Source organism: Hoplias malabaricus, chromosome 8, assembly GCF_029633855.1.
Source record: "Hoplias malabaricus isolate fHopMal1 chromosome 8, fHopMal1.hap1, whole genome shotgun sequence".
NCBI lineage: Eukaryota > Metazoa > Chordata > Actinopteri > Characiformes > Erythrinidae > Hoplias > Hoplias malabaricus.
Genome location: NC_089807.1, coordinates 22,003,902 through 22,024,239, shown reverse-complemented (window position 1 = coordinate 22,024,239; position 20,338 = coordinate 22,003,902). Strand labels below are relative to the sequence as shown.

Genomic DNA, 20,338 nt, shown 5'->3' with positions numbered 1-20,338 from the left:
CCCTGACCGGGAATCAAACCCGGCCGCAGCGGTGAGAGCGCCGAATCCTAGCCACTAGACCACCAGGGCCACCGTTTTCAGCTACGTCTGAAAGGAAGGAGATAGGATTAAGTTCAGGGGCTAGGGCTAGGCTTTTGCCGGATGTACTCGCTCTACAATCATAGGAGTGCATGAGAGTCTGTCCTAAACGCACTTGTCAGTTTTCAGTCCAACCCTTTAGCATAGCACCTTCGATAGCTCAGTTGGTAGAGCGGAGGACTGTAGTTGTTAATAAGGCGATCCTTAGGTCGCTGATTCAAATCCGGCTCAAAGGAGACTTTTCTTTTCCCTCGTGCCACTGCGGGATATCATGGCCAGGTGCCTGCCTGCAGATGCACTGGCATGCCAGAGTGCAATATGCTGAAGGCAGTGACGGATCATTTACACTGTTCCATTCAAATTTCTCAAACTTTATCTTGCCTCCCTAAAAGACTTGCAGACTTGAAAACATAAAGCCACGCTGGTGTGGGTGTGTGGAGGTGGTGAATGAGGCAGCAACGTGTCGTTTAGAAGTTTGGCAAAAAAGGAAGTAGCAGAAGGAGGACGCTTTACATTCCTTCAACCTACACAGCCCAGCATGTGGGTGGGGGGGGGACCTTCCAGAGTCTTGTAGTGGACTTGGTGTGCAAGAAAGCACACACTTCCCTGACCGGGAATCGAACCCGGCCGCAGCGGTGAGAGCGCCGAATCCTAGCCACTAGACCACCAGGGCCACCGTTTTCAGCTACGTCTGAAAGGAAGGAGATAGGATTAAGTTCAGGGGCTAGGGCTAGGCTTTTGCCGGATGTACTCGCTCTACAATCATAGGAGTGCATGAGAGTCTGTCCTAAATGCACTTGTCAGTTTTCAGTCCAACCCTTTAGCATAGCACCTTTGATAGCTCAGTTGGTAGAGCGGAGGACTGTAGTTGTTAATAAGGCGATCCTTAGGTCGCTGGTTCAAATCCGGCTCGAAGGAGACTTTTCTTTTCCCTCGTGCCACTGCGGGATATCATGGCCAGGTGCCTGCCTGCAGATGCACTGGCATGCCAGAGTGCAATATGCTGAAGGCAGTGACGGATCATTTACATTGTTCCATTCAAATTTCTCAAACTTTATCTTGCCTCCCTAAAAGACTTGCAGACTTGAAAACATAAAGCCACGCTGGTGTGGGTGTGTGGAGGTGTTGAATGAGGCAGCAACGTGTCGTTTAGAAGTTTGGCAAAAAAGGAAGTAGCAGAAGGAGGACGCTTTACATTCCTTCAACCTACACAGCCCAGCATGTGGGTGGGGGGGGGACCTTCCAGAGTCTTGTAGTGGACTTGGTGTGCAAGAAAGCACACACTTCCCTGACCGGGAATCGAACCCGGCCGCAGCGGTGAGAGCGCCGAATCCTAGCCACTAGACCACCAGGGCCACCGTTTTCAGCTACGTCTGAAAGGAAGGAGATAGGATTAAGTTCAGGGGCTAGGGCTAGGCTTTTGCCGGATGTACTCGCTCTACAATCATAGGAGTGCATGAGAGTCTGTCCTAAACGCACTTGTCAGTTTTCAGTCCAACCCTTTAGCATAGCACCTTCGATAGCTCAGTTGGTAGAGCGGAGGACTGTAGTTGTTAATAAGGCGATCCTTAGGTCGCTGATTCAAATCCGGCTCAAAGGAGACTTTTCTTTTCCCTCGTGCCACTGCGGGATATCATGGCCAGGTGCCTGCCTGCAGATGCACTGGCATGCCAGAGTGCAATATGCTGAAGGCAGTGACGGATCATTTACACTGTTCCATTCAAATTTCTCAAACTTTATCTTGCCTCCCTAAAAGACTTGCAGACTTGAAAACATAAAGCCACGCTGGTGTGGGTGTGTGGAGGTGGTGAATGAGGCAGCAACGTGTCGTTTAGAAGTTTGGCAAAAAAGGAAGTAGCAGAAGGAGGACGCTTTACATTCCTTCAACCTACACAGCCCAGCATGTGGGTGGGGGGGGGACCTTCCAGAGTCTTGTAGTGGACTTGGTGTGCAAGAAAGCACACACTTCCCTGACCGGGAATCGAACCCGGCCGCAGCGGTGAGAGCGCCGAATCCTAGCCACTAGACCACCAGGGCCACCGTTTTCAGCTACGTCTGAAAGGAAGGAGATAGGATTAAGTTCAGGGGCTAGGGCTAGGCTTTTGCCGGATGTACTCGCTCTACAATCATAGGAGTGCATGAGAGTCTGTCCTAAATGCACTTGTCAGTTTTCAGTCCAACCCTTTAGCATAGCACCTTTGATAGCTCAGTTGGTAGAGCGGAGGACTGTAGTTGTTAATAAGGCGATCCTTAGGTCGCTGGTTCAAATCCGGCTCGAAGGAGACTTTTCTTTTCCCTCGTGCCACTGCGGGATATCATGGCCAGGTGCCTGCCTGCAGATGCACTGGCATGCCAGAGTGCAATATGCTGAAGGCAGTGACGGATCATTTACATTGTTCCATTCAAATTTCTCAAACTTTATCTTGCCTCCCTAAAAGACTTGCAGACTTGAAAACATAAAGCCACGCTGGTGTGGGTGTGTGGAGGTGTTGAATGAGGCAGCAACGTGTCGTTTAGAAGTTTGGCAAAAAAGGAAGTAGCAGAAGGAGGACGCTTTACATTCCTTCAACCTACACAGCCCAGCATGTGGGTGGGGGGGGGACCTTCCAGAGTCTTGTAGTGGACTTGGTGTGCAAGAAAGCACACACTTCCCTGACCGGGAATCGAACCCGGCCGCAGCGGTGAGAGCGCCGAATCCTAGCCACTAGACCACCAGGGCCACCGTTTTCAGCTACGTCTGAAAGGAAGGAGATAGGATTAAGTTCAGGGGCTAGGGCTAGGCTTTTGCCGGATGTACTCGCTCTGCAATCATAGGAGTGCATGAGAGTCTGTCCTAAACGCACTTGTCAGTTTTCAGTCCAACCCTTTAGCATAGCACCTTTAATAGCTCAGTTGGTAGAGCGGAGGACTGTAGTTGTTAATAAGGCGATCCTTAGGTCGCTGGTTCAAATCCGGCTCGAAGCAGACTTTTCTTTTCCCTCGTGCCACTGCGGGATATCATGGCCAGGTGCCTGCCTGCAGATGCACTGGCATGCCAGAGTGCAATATGCTGAAGGCAGTGACGGATCATTTACATTGTTCCATTCAAATTTCTCAAACTTTATCTTGCCTCCCTAAAAGACTTGCAGACTTGAAAACATAAAGCCACGCTGGTGTGGGTGTGTGGAGGTGGTGAATGAGGCAGCAACGTGTCGTTTAGAAGTTTGGCAAAAAAGGAAGTAGCAGAAGGAGGACGCTTTACATTCCTTCAACCTACACAGCCCAGCATGTGGGTGGGGGGGGGACCTTCCAGAGTCTTGTAGTGGACTTGGTGTGCAAGAAAGCACACACTTCCCTGACCGGGAATCGAACCCGGCCGCAGCGGTGAGAGCGCCGAATCCTAGCCACTAGACCACCAGGGCCACCGTTTTCAGCTACGTCTGAAAGGAAGGAGATAGGATTAAGTTCAGGGGCTAGGGCTAGGCTTTTGCCGGATGTACTCGCTCTACAATCATAGGAGTGCATGAGAGTCTGTCCTAAATGCACTTGTCAGTTTTCAGTCCAACCCTTTAGCATAGCACCTTCGATAGCTCAGTTGGTAGAGCGGAGGACTGTAGTTGTTAATAAGGCGATCCTTAGGTCGCTGATTCAAATCCGGCTCGAAGGAGACTTTTCTTTTCCCTCGTGCCACTGCGGGATATCATGGCCAGGTGCCTGCCTGCAGATGCACTGGCATGCCAGAGTGCAATATGCTGAAGGCAGTGACGGATCATTTACACTGTTCCATTCAAATTTCTCAAACTTTATCTTGCCTCCCTAAAAGACTTGCAGACTTGAAAACATAAAGCCACGCTGGTGTGGGTGTGTGGAGGTGGTGAATGAGGCAGCAACGTGTCGTTTAGAAGTTTGGCAAAAAAGGAAGTAGCAGAAGGAGGACGCTTTACATTCCTTCAACCTACACAGCCCAGCATGTGGGTGGGGGGGGGACCTTCCAGAGTCTTGTAGTGGACTTGGTGTGCAAGAAAGCACACACTTCCCTGACCGGGAATCGAACCCGGCCGCAGCGGTGAGAGCGCCGAATCCTAGCCACTAGACCACCAGGGCCACCGTTTTCAGCTACGTCTGAAAGGAAGGAGATAGGAATAAGTTCAGGGGCTAGGGCTAGGCTTTTGCCGGATGTACTCGCTCTACAATCATAGGAGTGCATGAGAGTCTGTCCTAAATGCACTTGTCAGTTTTCAGTCCAACCCTTTAGCATAGCACCTTTGATAGCTCAGTTGGTAGAGCGGAGGACTGTAGTTGTTAATAAGGCGATCCTTAGGTCGCTGGTTCAAATCCGGCTTGAAGGAGACTTTTCTTTTCCCTCGTGCCACTGCGGGATATCATGGCCAGGTGCCTGCCTGCAGATGCACTGGCATGCCAGAGTGCAATATGCTGAAGGCAGTGACGGATCATTTACATTGTTCCATTCAAATTTCTCAAACTTTATCTTGCCTCCCTAAAAGACTTGCAGACTTGAAAACATAAAGCCACGCTGGTGTGGGTGTGTGGAGGTGGTGAATGAGGCAGCAACGTGTCGTTTAGAAGTTTGGCAAAAAAGGAAGTAGCAGAAGGAGGACGCTTTACATTCCTTCAACCTACACAGCCCAGCATGTGGGTGGGGGGGGGACCTTCCAGAGTCTTGTAGTGGACTTGGTGTGCAAGAAAGCACACACTTCCCTGACCGGGAATCGAACCCGGCCGCAGCGGTGAGAGCGCCGAATCCTAGCCACTAGACCACCAGGGCCACCGTTTTCAGCTACGTCTGAAAGGAAGGAGATAGGATTAAGTTCAGGGGCTAGGGCTAGGCTTTTGCCGGATGTACTCGCTCTACAATCATAGGAGTGCATGAGAGTCTGTCCTAAATGCACTTGTCAGTTTTCAGTCCAACCCTTTAGCATAGCACCTTTGATAGCTCAGTTGGTAGAGCGGAGGACTGTAGTTGTTAATAAGGCGATCCTTAGGTCGCTGGTTCAAATCCGGCTTGAAGGAGACTTTTCTTTTCCCTCGTGCCACTGCGGGATATCATGGCCAGGTGCCTGCCTGCAGATGCACTGGCATGCCAGAGTGCAATATGCTGAAGGCAGTGACGGATCATTTACATTGTTCCATTCAAATTTCTCAAACTTTATCTTGCCTCCCTAAAAGACTTGCAGACTTGAAAACATAAAGCCACGCTGGTGTGGGTGTGTGGAGGTGGTGAATGAGGCAGCAACGTGTCGTTTAGAAGTTTGGCAAAAAAGGAAGTAGCAGAAGGAGGACGCTTTACATTCCTTCAACCTACACAGCCCAGCATGTGGGTGGGGGGGGGACCTTCCAGAGTCTTGTAGTGGACTTGGTGTGCAAGAAAGCACACACTTCCCTGACCGGGAATCGAACCCGGCCGCAGCGGTGAGAGCGCCGAATCCTAGCCACTAGACCACCAGGGCCACCGTTTTCAGCTACGTCTGAAAGGAAGGAGATAGGATTAAGTTCAGGGGCTAGGGCTAGGCTTTTGCCGGATGTACTCGCTCTACAATCATAGGAGTGCATTAGAGTCTGTCCTAAATGCACTTGTCAGTTTTCAGTCCAACCCTTTAGCATAGCACCTTCGATAGCTCAGTTGGTAGAGCGGAGGACTGTAGTTGTTAATAAGGCGATCCTTAGGTCGCTGATTCAAATCCGGCTCGAAGGAGACTTTTCTTTTCCCTCGTGCCACTGCGGGATATCATGGCCAGGTGCCTGCCTGCAGATGCACTGGCATGCCAGAGTGCAATATGCTGAAGGCAGTGACGGATCATTTACATTGTTCCATTCAAATTTCTCAAACTTTATCTTGCCTCCCTAAAAGACTTGCAGACTTGAAAACATAAAGCCACGCTGGTGTGGGTGTGTGGAGGTGGTGAATGAGGCAGCAACGTGTCGTTTAGAAGTTTGGCAAAAAAGGAAGTAGCAGAAGGAGGACGCTTTACATTCCTTCAACCTACACAGCCCAGCATGTGGGTGGGGGGGGGACCTTCCAGAGTCTTGTAGTGGACTTGGTGTGCAAGAAAGCACACACTTCCCTGACCGGGAATCGAACCCGGCCGCAGCGGTGAGAGCGCCGAATCCTAGCCACTAGACCACCAGGGCCACCGTTTTCAGCTACGTCTGAAAGGAAGGAGATAGGATTAAGTTCAGGGGCTAGGGCTAGGCTTTTGCCGGATGTACTCGCTCTACAATCATAGGAGTGCATTAGAGTCTGTCCTAAATGCACTTGTCAGTTTTCAGTCCAACCCTTTAGCATAGCACCTTCGATAGCTCAGTTGGTAGAGCGGAGGACTGTAGTTGTTAATAAGGCGATCCTTAGGTCGCTGATTCAAATCCGGCTCGAAGGAGACTTTTCTTTTCCCTCGTGCCACTGCGGGATATCATGGCCAGGTGCCTGCCTGCAGATGCACTGGCATGCCAGAGTGCAATATGCTGAAGGCAGTGACGGATCATTTACACTGTTCCATTCAAATTTCTCAAACTTTATCTTGCCTCCCTAAAAGACTTGCAGACTTGAAAACATAAAGCCACGCTGGTGTGGGTGTGTGGAGGTGGTGAATGAGGCAGCAACGTGTCGTTTAGAAGTTTGGCAAAAAAGGAAGTAGCAGAAGGAGGACGCTTTACATTCCTTCAACCTACACAGCCCAGCATGTGGGTGGGGGGGGGACCTTCCAGAGTCTTGTAGTGGACTTGGTGTGCAAGAAAGCACACACTTCCCTGACCGGGAATCGAACCCGGCCGCAGCGGTGAGAGCGCCGAATCCTAGCCACTAGACCACCAGGGCCACCGTTTTCAGCTACGTCTGAAAGGAAGGAGATAGGATTAAGTTCAGGGGCTAGGGCTAGGCTTTTGCCGGATGTACTCGCTCTACAATCATAGGAGAGCATCCGAGTCTGTCCTAAATGCACTTGTCAGTTTTCAGTCCAACCCTTTAGCATAGCACCTTTGATAGCTCAGTTGGTAGAGCGGAGGACTGTAGTTGTTAATAAGGCGATCCTTAGGTTGCTGGTTCAAATCCAGCTCAAAGGAGACTTTTCTTTTCCCTCGTGCCACTGCGGGATATCATGGCCAGGTGCCTGCCTGCAGATGCACTGGCATGCCAGAGTGCAATATGCTGAAGGCAGTGACGGATCATTTACATTGTTCCATTCAAATTTCTCAAACTTTATCTTGCCTCCCTAAAAGACTTGCAGACTTGAAAACATAAAGCCACGCTGGTGTGGGTGTGTGGAGGTGGTGAATGAGGCAGCAACGTGTCGTTTAGAAGTTTGGCAAAAAAGGAAGTAGCAGAAGGAGGACGCTTTACATTCCTTCAACCTACACAGCCCAGCATGTGGGTGGGGGGGGGGACCTTCCAGAGTCTTGTAGTGGACTTGGTGTGCAAGAAAGCACACACTTCCCTGACCGGGAATCGAACCCGGCCGCAGCGGTGAGAGCGCCGAATCCTAGCCACTAGACCACCAGGGCCACCGTTTTCAGCTACGTCTGAAAGGAAGGAGATAGGATTAAGTTCAGGGGCTAGGGCTAGGCTTTTGCCGGATTTACTCGCTCTGCAATCATAGGAGTGCATGAGAGTCTGTCCTAAATGCACTTGTCAGTTTTCAGTCCAACCCTTTAGCATAGCACCTTCGATAGCTCAGTTGGTAGAGCGGAGGACTGTAGTTGTTAATAAGGCGATCCTTAGGTCGCTGATTCAAATCCGGCTCGAAGGAGACTTTTCTTTTCCCTCGTGCCACTGCGGGATATCATGGCCAGGTGCCTGCCTGCAGATGCACTGGCATGCCAGAGTGCAATATGCTGAAGGCAGTGACGGATCATTTACACTGTTCCATTCAAATTTCTCAAACTTTATCTTGCCTCCCTAAAAGACTTGCAGACTTGAAAACATAAAGCCACGCTGGTGTGGGTGTGTGGAGGTGGTGAATGAGGCAGCAACGTGTCGTTTAGAAGTTTGGCAAAAAAGGAAGTAGCAGAAGGAGGACGCTTTACATTCCTTCAACCTACACAGCCCAGCATGTGGGTGGGGGGGGGACCTTCCAGAGTCTTGTAGTGGACTTGGTGTGCAAGAAAGCACACACTTCCCTGACCGGGAATCAAACCCGGCCGCAGCGGTGAGAGCGCCGAATCCTAGCCACTAGACCACCAGGGCCACCGTTTTCAGCTACGTCTGAAAGGAAGGAGATAGGATTAAGTTCAGGGGCTAGGGCTAGGCTTTTGCCGGATGTACTCGCTCTACAATCATAGGAGAGCATCCGAGTCTGTCCTAAATGCACTTGTCAGTTTTCAGTCCAACCCTTTAGCATAGCACCTTTGATAGCTCAGTTGGTAGAGCGGAGGACTGTAGTTGTTAATAAGGCGATCCTTAGGTTGCTGGTTCAAATCCAGCTCAAAGGAGACTTTTCTTTTCCCTCGTGCCACTGCGGGATATCATGGCCAGGTGCCTGCCTGCAGATGCACTGGCATGCCAGAGTGCAATATGCTGAAGGCAGTGACGGATCATTTACATTGTTCCATTCAAATTTCTCAAACTTTATCTTGCCTCCCTAAAAGACTTGCAGACTTGAAAACATAAAGCCACGCTGGTGTGGGTGTGTGGAGGTGGTGAATGAGGCAGCAACGTGTCGTTTAGAAGTTTGGCAAAAAAGGAAGTAGCAGAAGGAGGACGCTTTACATTCCTTCAACCTACACAGCCCAGCATGTGGGTGGGGGGGGGGACCTTCCAGAGTCTTGTAGTGGACTTGGTGTGCAAGAAAGCACACACTTCCCTGACCGGGAATCGAACCCGGCCGCAGCGGTGAGAGCGCCGAATCCTAGCCACTAGACCACCAGGGCCACCGTTTTCAGCTACGTCTGAAAGGAAGGAGATAGGATTAAGTTCAGGGGCTAGGGCTAGGCTTTTGCCGGATGTACTCGCTCTACAATCATAGGAGTGCATGAGAGTCTGTCCTAAACGCACTTGTCAGTTTTCAGTCCAACCCTTTAGCATAGCACCTTCGATAGCTCAGTTGGTAGAGCGGAGGACTGTAGTTGTTAATAAGGCGATCCTTAGGTCGCTGATTCAAATCCGGCTCGAAGGAGACTTTTCTTTTCCCTCGTGCCACTGCGGGATATCATGGCCAGGTGCCTGCCTGCAGATGCACTGGCATGCCAGAGTGCAATATGCTGAAGGCAGTGACGGATCATTTACACTGTTCCATTCAAATTTCTCAAACTTTATCTTGCCTCCCTAAAAGACTTGCAGACTTGAAAACATAAAGCCACGCTGGTGTGGGTGTGTGGAGGTGGTGAATGAGGCAGCAACGTGTCGTTTAGAAGTTTGGCAAAAAAGGAAGTAGCAGAAGGAGGACGCTTTACATTCCTTCAACCTACACAGCCCAGCATGTGGGTGGGGGGGGGACCTTCCAGAGTCTTGTAGTGGACTTGGTGTGCAAGAAAGCACACACTTCCCTGACCGGGAATCGAACCCGGCCGCAGCGGTGAGAGCGCCGAATCCTAGCCACTAGACCACCAGGGCCACCGTTTTCAGCTACGTCTGAAAGGAAGGAGATAGGAATAAGTTCAGGGGCTAGGGCTAGGCTTTTGCCGGATGTACTCGCTCTACAATCATAGGAGTGCATGAGAGTCTGTCCTAAATGCACTTGTCAGTTTTCAGTCCAACCCTTTAGCATAGCACCTTTGATAGCTCAGTTGGTAGAGCGGAGGACTGTAGTTTTTAATAAGGCGATCCTTAGGTCGCTGGTTCAAATCCGGCTTGAAGGAGACTTTTCTTTTCCCTCGTGCCACTGCGGGATATCATGGCCAGGTGCCTGCCTGCAGATGCACTGGCATGCCAGAGTGCAATATGCTGAAGGCAGTGACGGATCATTTACATTGTTCCATTCAAATTTCTCAAACTTTATCTTGCCTCCCTAAAAGACTTGCAGACTTGAAAACATAAAGCCACGCTGGTGTGGGTGTGTGGAGGTGGTGAATGAGGCAGCAACGTGTCGTTTAGAAGTTTGGCAAAAAAGGAAGTAGCAGAAGGAGGACGCTTTACATTCCTTCAACCTACACAGCCCAGCATGTGGGTGGGGGGGGGACCTTCCAGAGTCTTGTAGTGGACTTGGTGTGCAAGAAAGCACACACTTCCCTGACCGGGAATCGAACCCGGCCGCAGCGGTGAGAGCGCCGAATCCTAGCCACTAGACCACCAGGGCCACCGTTTTCAGCTACGTCTGAAAGGAAGGAGATAGGATTAAGTTCAGGGGCTAGGGCTAGGCTTTTGCCGGATGTACTCGCTCTACAATCATAGGAGTGCATGAGAGTCTGTCCTAAATGCACTTGTCAGTTTTCAGTCCAACCCTTTAGCATAGCACCTTTGATAGCTCAGTTGGTAGAGCGGAGGACTGTAGTTGTTAATAAGGCGATCCTTAGGTCGCTGGTTCAAATCCGGCTTGAAGGAGACTTTTCTTTTCCCTCGTGCCACTGCGGGATATCATGGCCAGGTGCCTGCCTGCAGATGCACTGGCATGCCAGAGTGCAATATGCTGAAGGCAGTGACGGATCATTTACATTGTTCCATTCAAATTTCTCAAACTTTATCTTGCCTCCCTAAAAGACTTGCAGACTTGAAAACATAAAGCCACGCTGGTGTGGGTGTGTGGAGGTGGTGAATGAGGCAGCAACGTGTCGTTTAGAAGTTTGGCAAAAAAGGAAGTAGCAGAAGGAGGACGCTTTACATTCCTTCAACCTACACAGCCCAGCATGTGGGTGGGGGGGGGGACCTTCCAGAGTCTTGTAGTGGACTTGGTGTGCAAGAAAGCACACACTTCCCTGACCGGGAATCGAACCCGGCCGCAGCGGTGAGAGCGCCGAATCCTAGCCACTAGACCACCAGGGCCACCGTTTTCAGCTACGTCTGAAAGGAAGGAGATAGGATTAAGTTCAGGGGCTAGGGCTAGGCTTTTGCCGGATTTACTCGCTCTGCAATCATAGGAGTGCATGAGAGTCTGTCCTAAATGCACTTGTCAGTTTTCAGTCCAACCCTTTAGCATAGCACCTTCGATAGCTCAGTTGGTAGAGCGGAGGACTGTAGTTGTTAATAAGGCTATCCTTAGGTCGCTGATTCAAATCCGGCTCGAAGGAGACTTTTCTTTTCCCTCGTGCCACTGCGGGATATCATGGCCAGGTGCCTGCCTGCAGATGCACTGGCATGCCAGAGTGCAATATGCTGAAGGCAGTGACGGATCATTTACACTGTTCCATTCAAATTTCTCAAACTTTATCTTGCCTCCCTAAAAGACTTGCAGACTTGAAAACATAAAGCCACGCTGGTGTGGGTGTGTGGAGGTGGTGAATGAGGCAGCAACGTGTCGTTTAGAAGTTTGGCAAAAAAGGAAGTAGCAGAAGGAGGACGCTTTACATTCCTTCAACCTACACAGCCCAGCATGTGGGTGGGGGGGGGACCTTCCAGAGTCTTGTAGTGGACTTGGTGTGCAAGAAAGCACACACTTCCCTGACCGGGAATCGAACCCGGCCGCAGCGGTGAGAGCGCCGAATCCTAGCCACTAGACCACCAGGGCCACCGTTTTCAGCTACGTCTGAAAGGAAGGAGATAGGATTAAGTTCAGGGGCTAGGGCTTGGCTTTTGCCGGATGTACTCGCTCTACAATCATAGGAGTGCATGAGAGTCTGTCCTAAATGCACTTGTCAGTTTTCAGTCCAACCCTTTAGCATAGCACCTTCGATAGCTCAGTTGGTAGAGCGGAGGACTGTAGTTGTTAATAAGGCGATCCTTAGGTCGCTGATTCAAATCCGGCTCGAAGGAGACTTTTCTTTTCCCTCGTGCCACTGCGGGATATCATGGCCAGGTGCCTGCCTGCAGATGCACTGGCATGCCAGAGTGCAATATGCTGAAGGCAGTGACGGATCATTTACACTGTTCCATTCAAATTTCTCAAACTTTATCTTGCCTCCCTAAAAGACTTGCAGACTTGAAAACATAAAGCCACGCTGGTGTGGGTGTGTGGAGGTGGTGAATGAGGCAGCAACGTGTCGTTTAGAAGTTTGGCAAAAAAGGAAGTAGCAGAAGGAGGACGCTTTACATTCCTTCAACCTACACAGCCCAGCATGTGGGTGGGGGGGGGACCTTCCAGAGTCTTGTAGTGGACTTGGTGTGCAAGAAAGCACACACTTCCCTGACCGGGAATCGAACCCGGCCGCAGCGGTGAGAGCGCCGAATCCTAGCCACTAGACCACCAGGGCCACCGTTTTCAGCTACGTCTGAAAGGAAGGAGATAGGATTAAGTTCAGGGGCTAGGGCTAGGCTTTTGCCGGATGTACTCGCTCTACAATCATAGGAGTGCATTAGAGTCTGTCCTAAATGCACTTGTCAGTTTTCAGTCCAACCCTTTAGCATAGCACCTTCGATAGCTCAGTTGGTAGAGCGGAGGACTGTAGTTGTTAATAAGGCGATCCTTAGGTCGCTGATTCAAATCCGGCTCGAAGGAGACTTTTCTTTTCCCTCGTGCCACTGCGGGATATCATGGCCAGGTGCCTGCCTGCAGATGCACTGGCATGCCAGAGTGCAATATGCTGAAGGCAGTGACGGATCATTTACATTGTTCCATTCAAATTTCTCAAACTTTATCTTGCCTCCCTAAAAGACTTGCAGACTTGAAAACATAAAGCCACGCTGGTGTGGGTGTGTGGAGGTGGTGAATGAGGCAGCAACGTGTCGTTTAGAAGTTTGGCAAAAAAGGAAGTAGCAGAAGGAGGACGCTTTACATTCCTTCAACCTACACAGCCCAGCATGTGGGTGGGGGGGGGACCTTCCAGAGTCTTGTAGTGGACTTGGTGTGCAAGAAAGCACACACTTCCCTGACCGGGAATCGAACCCGGCCGCAGCGGTGAGAGCGCCGAATCCTAGCCACTAGACCACCAGGGCCACCGTTTTCAGCTACGTCTGAAAGGAAGGAGATAGGATTAAGTTCAGGGGCTAGGGCTAGGCTTTTGCCGGATGTACTCGCTCTACAATCATAGGAGTGCATTAGAGTCTGTCCTAAATGCACTTGTCAGTTTTCAGTCCAACCCTTTAGCATAGCACCTTCGATAGCTCAGTTGGTAGAGCGGAGGACTGTAGTTGTTAATAAGGCGATCCTTAGGTCGCTGATTCAAATCCGGCTCGAAGGAGACTTTTCTTTTCCCTCGTGCCACTGCGGGATATCATGGCCAGGTGCCTGCCTGCAGATGCACTGGCATGCCAGAGTGCAATATGCTGAAGGCAGTGACGGATCATTTACACTGTTCCATTCAAATTTCTCAAACTTTATCTTGCCTCCCTAAAAGACTTGCAGACTTGAAAACATAAAGCCACGCTGGTGTGGGTGTGTGGAGGTGGTGAATGAGGCAGCAACGTGTCGTTTAGAAGTTTGGCAAAAAAGGAAGTAGCAGAAGGAGGACGCTTTACATTCCTTCAACCTACACAGCCCAGCATGTGGGTGGGGGGGGGACCTTCCAGAGTCTTGTAGTGGACTTGGTGTGCAAGAAAGCACACACTTCCCTGACCGGGAATCGAACCCGGCCGCAGCGGTGAGAGCGCCGAATCCTAGCCACTAGACCACCAGGGCCACCGTTTTCAGCTACGTCTGAAAGGAAGGAGATAGGATTAAGTTCAGGGGCTAGGGCTAGGCTTTTGCCGGATGTACTCGCTCTACAATCATAGGAGAGCATCCGAGTCTGTCCTAAATGCACTTGTCAGTTTTCAGTCCAACCCTTTAGCATAGCACCTTTGATAGCTCAGTTGGTAGAGCGGAGGACTGTAGTTGTTAATAAGGCGATCCTTAGGTCGCTGGTTCAAATCCGGCTTGAAGGAGACTTTTCTTTTCCCTCGTGCCACTGCGGGATATCATGGCCAGGTGCCTGCCTGCAGATGCACTGGCATGCCAGAGTGCAATATGCTGAAGGCAGTGACGGATCATTTACATTGTTCCATTCAAATTTCTCAAACTTTATCTTGCCTCCCTAAAAGACTTGCAGACTTGAAAACATAAAGCCACGCTGGTGTGGGTGTGTGGAGGTGGTGAATGAGGCAGCAACGTGTCGTTTAGAAGTTTGGCAAAAAAGGAAGTAGCAGAAGGAGGACGCTTTACATTCCTTCAACCTACACAGCCCAGCATGTGGGTGGGGGGGGGACCTTCCAGAGTCTTGTAGTGGACTTGGTGTGCAAGAAAGCACACACTTCCCTGACCGGGAATCGAACCCGGCCGCAGCGGTGAGAGCGCCGAATCCTAGCCACTAGACCACCAGGGCCACCGTTTTCAGCTACGTCTGAAAGGAAGGAGATAGGATTAAGTTCAGGGGCTAGGGCTAGGCTTTTGCCGGATGTACTCGCTCTACAATCATAGGAGTGCATGAGAGTCTGTCCTAAATGCACTTGTCAGTTTTCAGTCCAACCCTTTAGCATAGCACCTTTGATAGCTCAGTTGGTAGAGCGGAGGACTGTAGTTGTTAATAAGGCGATCCTTAGGTCGCTGGTTCAAATCCGGCTTGAAGGAGACTTTTCTTTTCCCTCGTGCCACTGCGGGATATCATGGCCAGGTGCCTGCCTGCAGATGCACTGGCATGCCAGAGTGCAATATGCTGAAGGCAGTGACGGATCATTTACATTGTTCCATTCAAATTTCTCAAACTTTATCTTGCCTCCCTAAAAGACTTGCAGACTTGAAAACATAAAGCCACGCTGGTGTGGGTGTGTGGAGGTGGTGAATGAGGCAGCAACGTGTCGTTTAGAAGTTTGGCAAAAAAGGAAGTAGCAGAAGGAGGACGCTTTACATTCCTTCAACCTACACAGCCCAGCATGTGGGTGGGGGGGGGACCTTCCAGAGTCTTGTAGTGGACTTGGTGTGCAAGAAAGCACACACTTCCCTGACCGGGAATCGAACCCGGCCGCAGCGGTGAGAGCGCCGAATCCTAGCCACTAGACCACCAGGGCCACCGTTTTCAGCTACGTCTGAAAGGAAGGAGATAGGATTAAGTTCAGGGGCTAGGGCTAGGCTTTTGCCGGATGTACTCGCTCTACAATCATAGGAGTGCATTAGAGTCTGTCCTAAATGCACTTGTCAGTTTTCAGTCCAACCCTTTAGCATAGCACCTTCGATAGCTCAGTTGGTAGAGCGGAGGACTGTAGTTGTTAATAAGGCGATCCTTAGGTCGCTGATTCAAATCCGGCTCGAAGGAGACTTTTCTTTTCCCTCGTGCCACTGCGGGATATCATGGCCAGGTGCCTGCCTGCAGATGCACTGGCATGCCAGAGTGCAATATGCTGAAGGCAGTGACGGATCATTTACACTGTTCCATTCAAATTTCTCAAACTTTATCTTGCCTCCCTAAAAGACTTGCAGACTTGAAAACATAAAGCCACGCTGGTGTGGGTGTGTGGAGGTGGTGAATGAGGCAGCAACGTGTCGTTTAGAAGTTTGGCAAAAAAGGAAGTAGCAGAAGGAGGACGCTTTACATTCCTTCAACCTACACAGCCCAGCATGTGGGTGGGGGGGGGACCTTCCAGAGTCTTGTAGTGGACTTGGTGTGCAAGAAAGCACACACTTCCCTGACCGGGAATCGAACCCGGCCGCAGCGGTGAGAGCGCCGAATCCTAGCCACTAGACCACCAGGGCCACCGTTTTCAGCTACGTCTGAAAGGAAGGAGATAGGATTAAGTTCAGGGGCTAGGGCTAGGCTTTTGCCGGATGTACTCGCTCTACAATCATAGGAGAGCATCCGAGTCTGTCCTAAATGCACTTGTCAGTTTTCAGTCCAACCCTTTAGCATAGCACCTTTGATAGCTCAGTTGGTAGAGCGGAGGACTGTAGTTGTTAATAAGGCGATCCTTAGGTCGCTGGTTCAAATCCGGCTTGAAGGAGACTTTTCTTTTCCCTCGTGCCACTGCGGGATATCATGGCCAGGTGCCTGCCTGCAGATGCACTGGCATGCCAGAGTGCAATATGCTGAAGGCAGTGACGGATCATTTACATTGTTCCATTCAAATTTCTCAAACTTTATCTTGCCTCCCTAAAAGACTTGCAGACTTGAAAACATAAAGCCACGCTGGTGTGGGTGTGTGGAGGTGGTGAATGAGGCAGCAACGTGTCGTTTAGAAGTTTGGCAAAAAAGGAAGTAGCAGAAGGAGGACGCTTTACATTCCTTCAACCTACACAGCCCAGCATGTGGGTGGGGGGGGGACCTTCCAGAGTCTTGTAGTGGACTTGGTGTGCAAGAAAGCACACACTTCCCTGACCGGGAATCGAACCCGGCCGCAGCGGTGAGAGCGCCGAATCCTAGCCACTAGACCACCAGGGCCACCGTTTTCAGCTACGTCTGAAAGGAAGGAGATAGGATTAAGTTCAGGGGCTAGGGCTAGGCTTTTGCCGGATGTACTCGCTCTACAATCATAGGAGTGCATTAGAGTCTGTCCTAAATGCACTTGTCAGTTTTCAGTCCAACCCTTTAGCATAGCACCTTCGATAGCTCAGTTGGTAGAGCGGAGGACTGTAGTTGTTAATAAGGCGATCCTTAGGTCGCTGATTCAAATCCGGCTCGAAGGAGACTTTTCTTTTCCCTCGTGCCACTGCGGGATATCATGGCCAGGTGCCTGCCTGCAGATGCACTGGCATGCCAGAGTGCAATATGCTGAAGGCAGTGACGGATCATTTACATTGTTCCATTCAAATTTCTCAAACTTTATCTTGCCTCCCTAAAAGACTTGCAGACTTGAAAACATAAAGCCACGCTGGTGTGGGTGTGTGGAGGTGGTGAATGAGGCAGCAACGTGTCGTTTAGAAGTTTGGCAAAAAAGGAAGTAGCAGAAGGAGGACGCTTTACATTCCTTCAACCTACACAGCCCAGCATGTGGGTGGGGGGGGGACCTTCCAGAGTCTTGTAGTGGACTTGGTGTGCAAGAAAGCACACACTTCCCTGACCGGGAATCGAACCCGGCCGCAGCGGTGAGAGCGCCGAATCCTAGCCACTAGACCACCAGGGCCACCGTTTTCAGCTACGTCTGAAAGGAAGGAGATAGGATTAAGTTCAGGGGCTAGGGCTAGGCTTTTGCCGGATGTACTCGCTCTACAATCATAGGAGTGCATTAGAGTCTGTCCTAAATGCACTTGTCAGTTTTCAGTCCAACCCTTTAGCATAGCACCTTCGATAGCTCAGTTGGTAGAGCGGAGGACTGTAGTTGTTAATAAGGCGATCCTTAGGTCGCTGATTCAAATCCGGCTCGAAGGAGACTTTTCTTTTCCCTCGTGCCACTGCGGGATATCATGGCCAGGTGCCTGCCTGCAGATGCACTGGCATGCCAGAGTGCAATATGCTGAAGGCAGTGACGGATCATTTACACTGTTCCATTCAAATTTCTCAAACTTTATCTTGCCTCCCTAAAAGACTTGCAGACTTGAAAACATAAAGCCACGCTGGTGTGGGTGTGTGGAGGTGGTGAATGAGGCAGCAACGTGTCGTTTAGAAGTTTGGCAAAAAAGGAAGTAGCAGAAGGAGGACGCTTTACATTCCTTCAACCTACACAGCCCAGCATGTGGGTGGGGGGGGGACCTTCCAGAGTCTTGTAGTGGACTTGGTGTGCAAGAAAGCACACACTTCCCTGACCGGGAATCGAACCCGGCCGCAGCGGTGAGAGCGCCGAATCCTAGCCACTAGACCACCAGGGCCACCGTTTTCAGCTACGTCTGAAAGGAAGGAGATAGGATTAAGTTCAGGGGCTAGGGCTAGGCTTTTGCCGGATGTACTCGCTCTACAATCATAGGAGAGCATCCGAGTCTGTCCTAAATGCACTTGTCAGTTTTCAGTCCAACCCTTTAGCATAGCACCTTTGATAGCTCAGTTGGTAGAGCGGAGGACTGTAGTTGTTAATAAGGCGATCCTTAGGTCGCTGGTTCAAATCCGGCTTGAAGGAGACTTTTCTTTTCCCTCGTGCCACTGCGGGATATCATGGCCAGGTGCCTGCCTGCAGATGCACTGGCATGCCAGAGTGCAATATGCTGAAGGCAGTGACGGATCATTTACATTGTTCCATTCAAATTTCTCAAACTTTATCTTGCCTCCCTAAAAGACTTGCAGACTTGAAAACATAAAGCCACGCTGGTGTGGGTGTGTGGAGGTGGTGAATGAGGCAGCAACGTGTCGTTTAGAAGTTTGGCAAAAAAGGAAGTAGCAGAAGGAGGACGCTTTACATTCCTTCAACCTACACAGCCCAGCATGTGGGTGGGGGGGGGACCTTCCAGAGTCTTGTAGTGGACTTGGTGTGCAAGAAAGCACACACTTCCCTGACCGGGAATCGAACCCGGCCGCAGCGGTGAGAGCGCCGAATCCTAGCCACTAGACCACCAGGGCCACCGTTTTCAGCTACGTCTGAAAGGAAGGAGATAGGATTAAGTTCAGGGGCTAGGGCTAGGCTTTTGCCGGATGTACTCGCTCTACAATCATAGGAGTGCATGAGAGTCTGTCCTAAATGCACTTGTCAGTTTTCAGTCCAACCCTTTAGCATAGCACCTTTGATAGCTCAGTTGGTAGAGCGGAGGACTGTAGTTGTTAATAAGGCGATCCTTAGGTCGCTGGTTCAAATCCGGCTTGAAGGAGACTTTTCTTTTCCCTCGTGCCACTGCGGGATATCATGGCCAGGTGCCTGCCTGCAGATGCACTGGCATGCCAGAGTGCAATATGCTGAAGGCAGTGACGGATCATTTACATTGTTCCATTCAAATTTCTCAAACTTTATCTTGCCTCCCTAAAAGACTTGCAGACTTGAAAACATAAAGCCACGCTGGTGTGGGTGTGTGGAGGTGGTGAATGAGGCAGCAACGTGTCGTTTAGAAGTTTGGCAAAAAAGGAAGTAGCAGAAGGAGGACGCTTTACATTCCTTCAACCTACACAGCCCAGCATGTGGGTGGGGGGGGGACCTTCCAGAGTCTTGTAGTGGACTTGGTGTGCAAGAAAGCACACACTTCCCTGACCGGGAATCGAACCCGGCCGCAGCGGTGAGAGCGCCGAATCCTAGCCACTAGACCACCAGGGCCACCGTTTTCAGCTACGTCTGAAAGGAAGGAGATAGGATTAAGTTCAGGGGCTAGGGCTAGGCTTTTGCCGGATGTACTCGCTCTACAATCATAGGAGTGCATTAGAGTCTGTCCTAAATGCACTTGTCAGTTTTCAGTCCAACCCTTTAGCATAGCACCTTCGATAGCTCAGTTGGTAGAGCGGAGGACTGTAGTTGTTAATAAGGCGATCCTTAGGTCGCTGATTCAAATCCGGCTCGAAGGAGACTTTTCTTTTCCCTCGTGCCACTGCGGGATATCATGGCCAGGTGCCTGCCTGCAGATGCACTGGCATGCCAGAGTGCAATATGCTGAAGGCAGTGACGGATCATTTACACTGTTCCATTCAAATTTCTCAAACTTTATCTTGCCTCCCTAAAAGACTTGCAGACTTGAAAACATAAAGCCACGCTGGTGTGGGTGTGTGGAGGTGGTGAATGAGGCAGCAACGTGTCGTTTAGAAGTTTGGCAAAAAAGGAAGTAGCAGAAGGAGGACGCTTTACATTCCTTCAACCTACACAGCCCAGCATGTGGGTGGGGGGGGGACCTTCCAGAGTCTTGTAGTGGACTTGGTGTGCAAGAAAGCACACACTTCCCTGACCGGGAATCGAACCCGGCCGCAGCGGTGAGAGCGCCGAATCCTAGCCACTAGACCACCAGGGCCACCGTTTTCAGCTACGTCTGAAAGGAAGGAGATAGGATTAAGTTCAGGGGCTAGGGCTAGGCTTTTGCCGGATGTACTCGCTCTACAATCATAGGAGAGCATCCGAGTCTGTCCTAAATGCACTTGTCAGTTTTCAGTCCAACCCTTTAGCATAGCACCTTTGATAGCTCAGTTGGTAGAGCGGAGGACTGTAGTTGTTAATAAGGCGATCCTTAGGTTGCTGGTTCAAATCCAGCTCAAAGGAGACTTTTCTTTTCCCTCGTGCCACTGCGGGATATCATGGCCAGGTGCCTGCCTGCAGATGCACTGGCATGCCAGAGTGCAATATGCTGAAGGCAGTGACGGATCATTTACATTGTTCCATTCAAATTTCTCAAACTTTATCTTGCCTCCCTAAAAGACTTGCAGACTTGAAAACATAAAGCCACGCTGGTGTGGGTGTGTGGAGGTGGTGAATGAGGCAGCAACGTGTCGTTTAGAAGTTTGG

The 20,338-nt window shown here is 50.5% G+C and overlaps 4 non-coding genes across 4 annotated transcripts; all 4 read left to right on the top strand.

Annotated features, from left to right (window-relative positions):
- Positions 1 to 2,273: 2,273 nt before the first annotated feature.
- Positions 2,274 to 2,360, top strand: trnay-gua (transfer RNA tyrosine (anticodon GUA)). The gene is given in 2 exon segments: positions 2,274 to 2,310; positions 2,325 to 2,360. It is a non-coding gene; the product is annotated as a tRNA-Tyr (tRNA).
- Positions 2,361 to 7,047: 4,687 nt separating this feature from the next.
- On the top strand, positions 7,048 to 7,134 carry trnay-gua (transfer RNA tyrosine (anticodon GUA)). The gene is given in 2 exon segments: positions 7,048 to 7,084; positions 7,099 to 7,134. It is a non-coding gene; the product is annotated as a tRNA-Tyr (tRNA).
- A 1,278-nt stretch (positions 7,135 to 8,412) lies between these two features.
- On the top strand, positions 8,413 to 8,499 carry trnay-gua (transfer RNA tyrosine (anticodon GUA)). The gene is given in 2 exon segments: positions 8,413 to 8,449; positions 8,464 to 8,499. It is a non-coding gene; the product is annotated as a tRNA-Tyr (tRNA).
- An 11,509-nt stretch (positions 8,500 to 20,008) lies between these two features.
- trnay-gua (transfer RNA tyrosine (anticodon GUA)) lies at positions 20,009 to 20,095 on the top strand. Its single transcript is given in 2 exon segments — positions 20,009 to 20,045; positions 20,060 to 20,095. It is a non-coding gene; the product is annotated as a tRNA-Tyr (tRNA).
- The last annotated feature ends 243 nt before the right edge of the window (positions 20,096 to 20,338 follow it).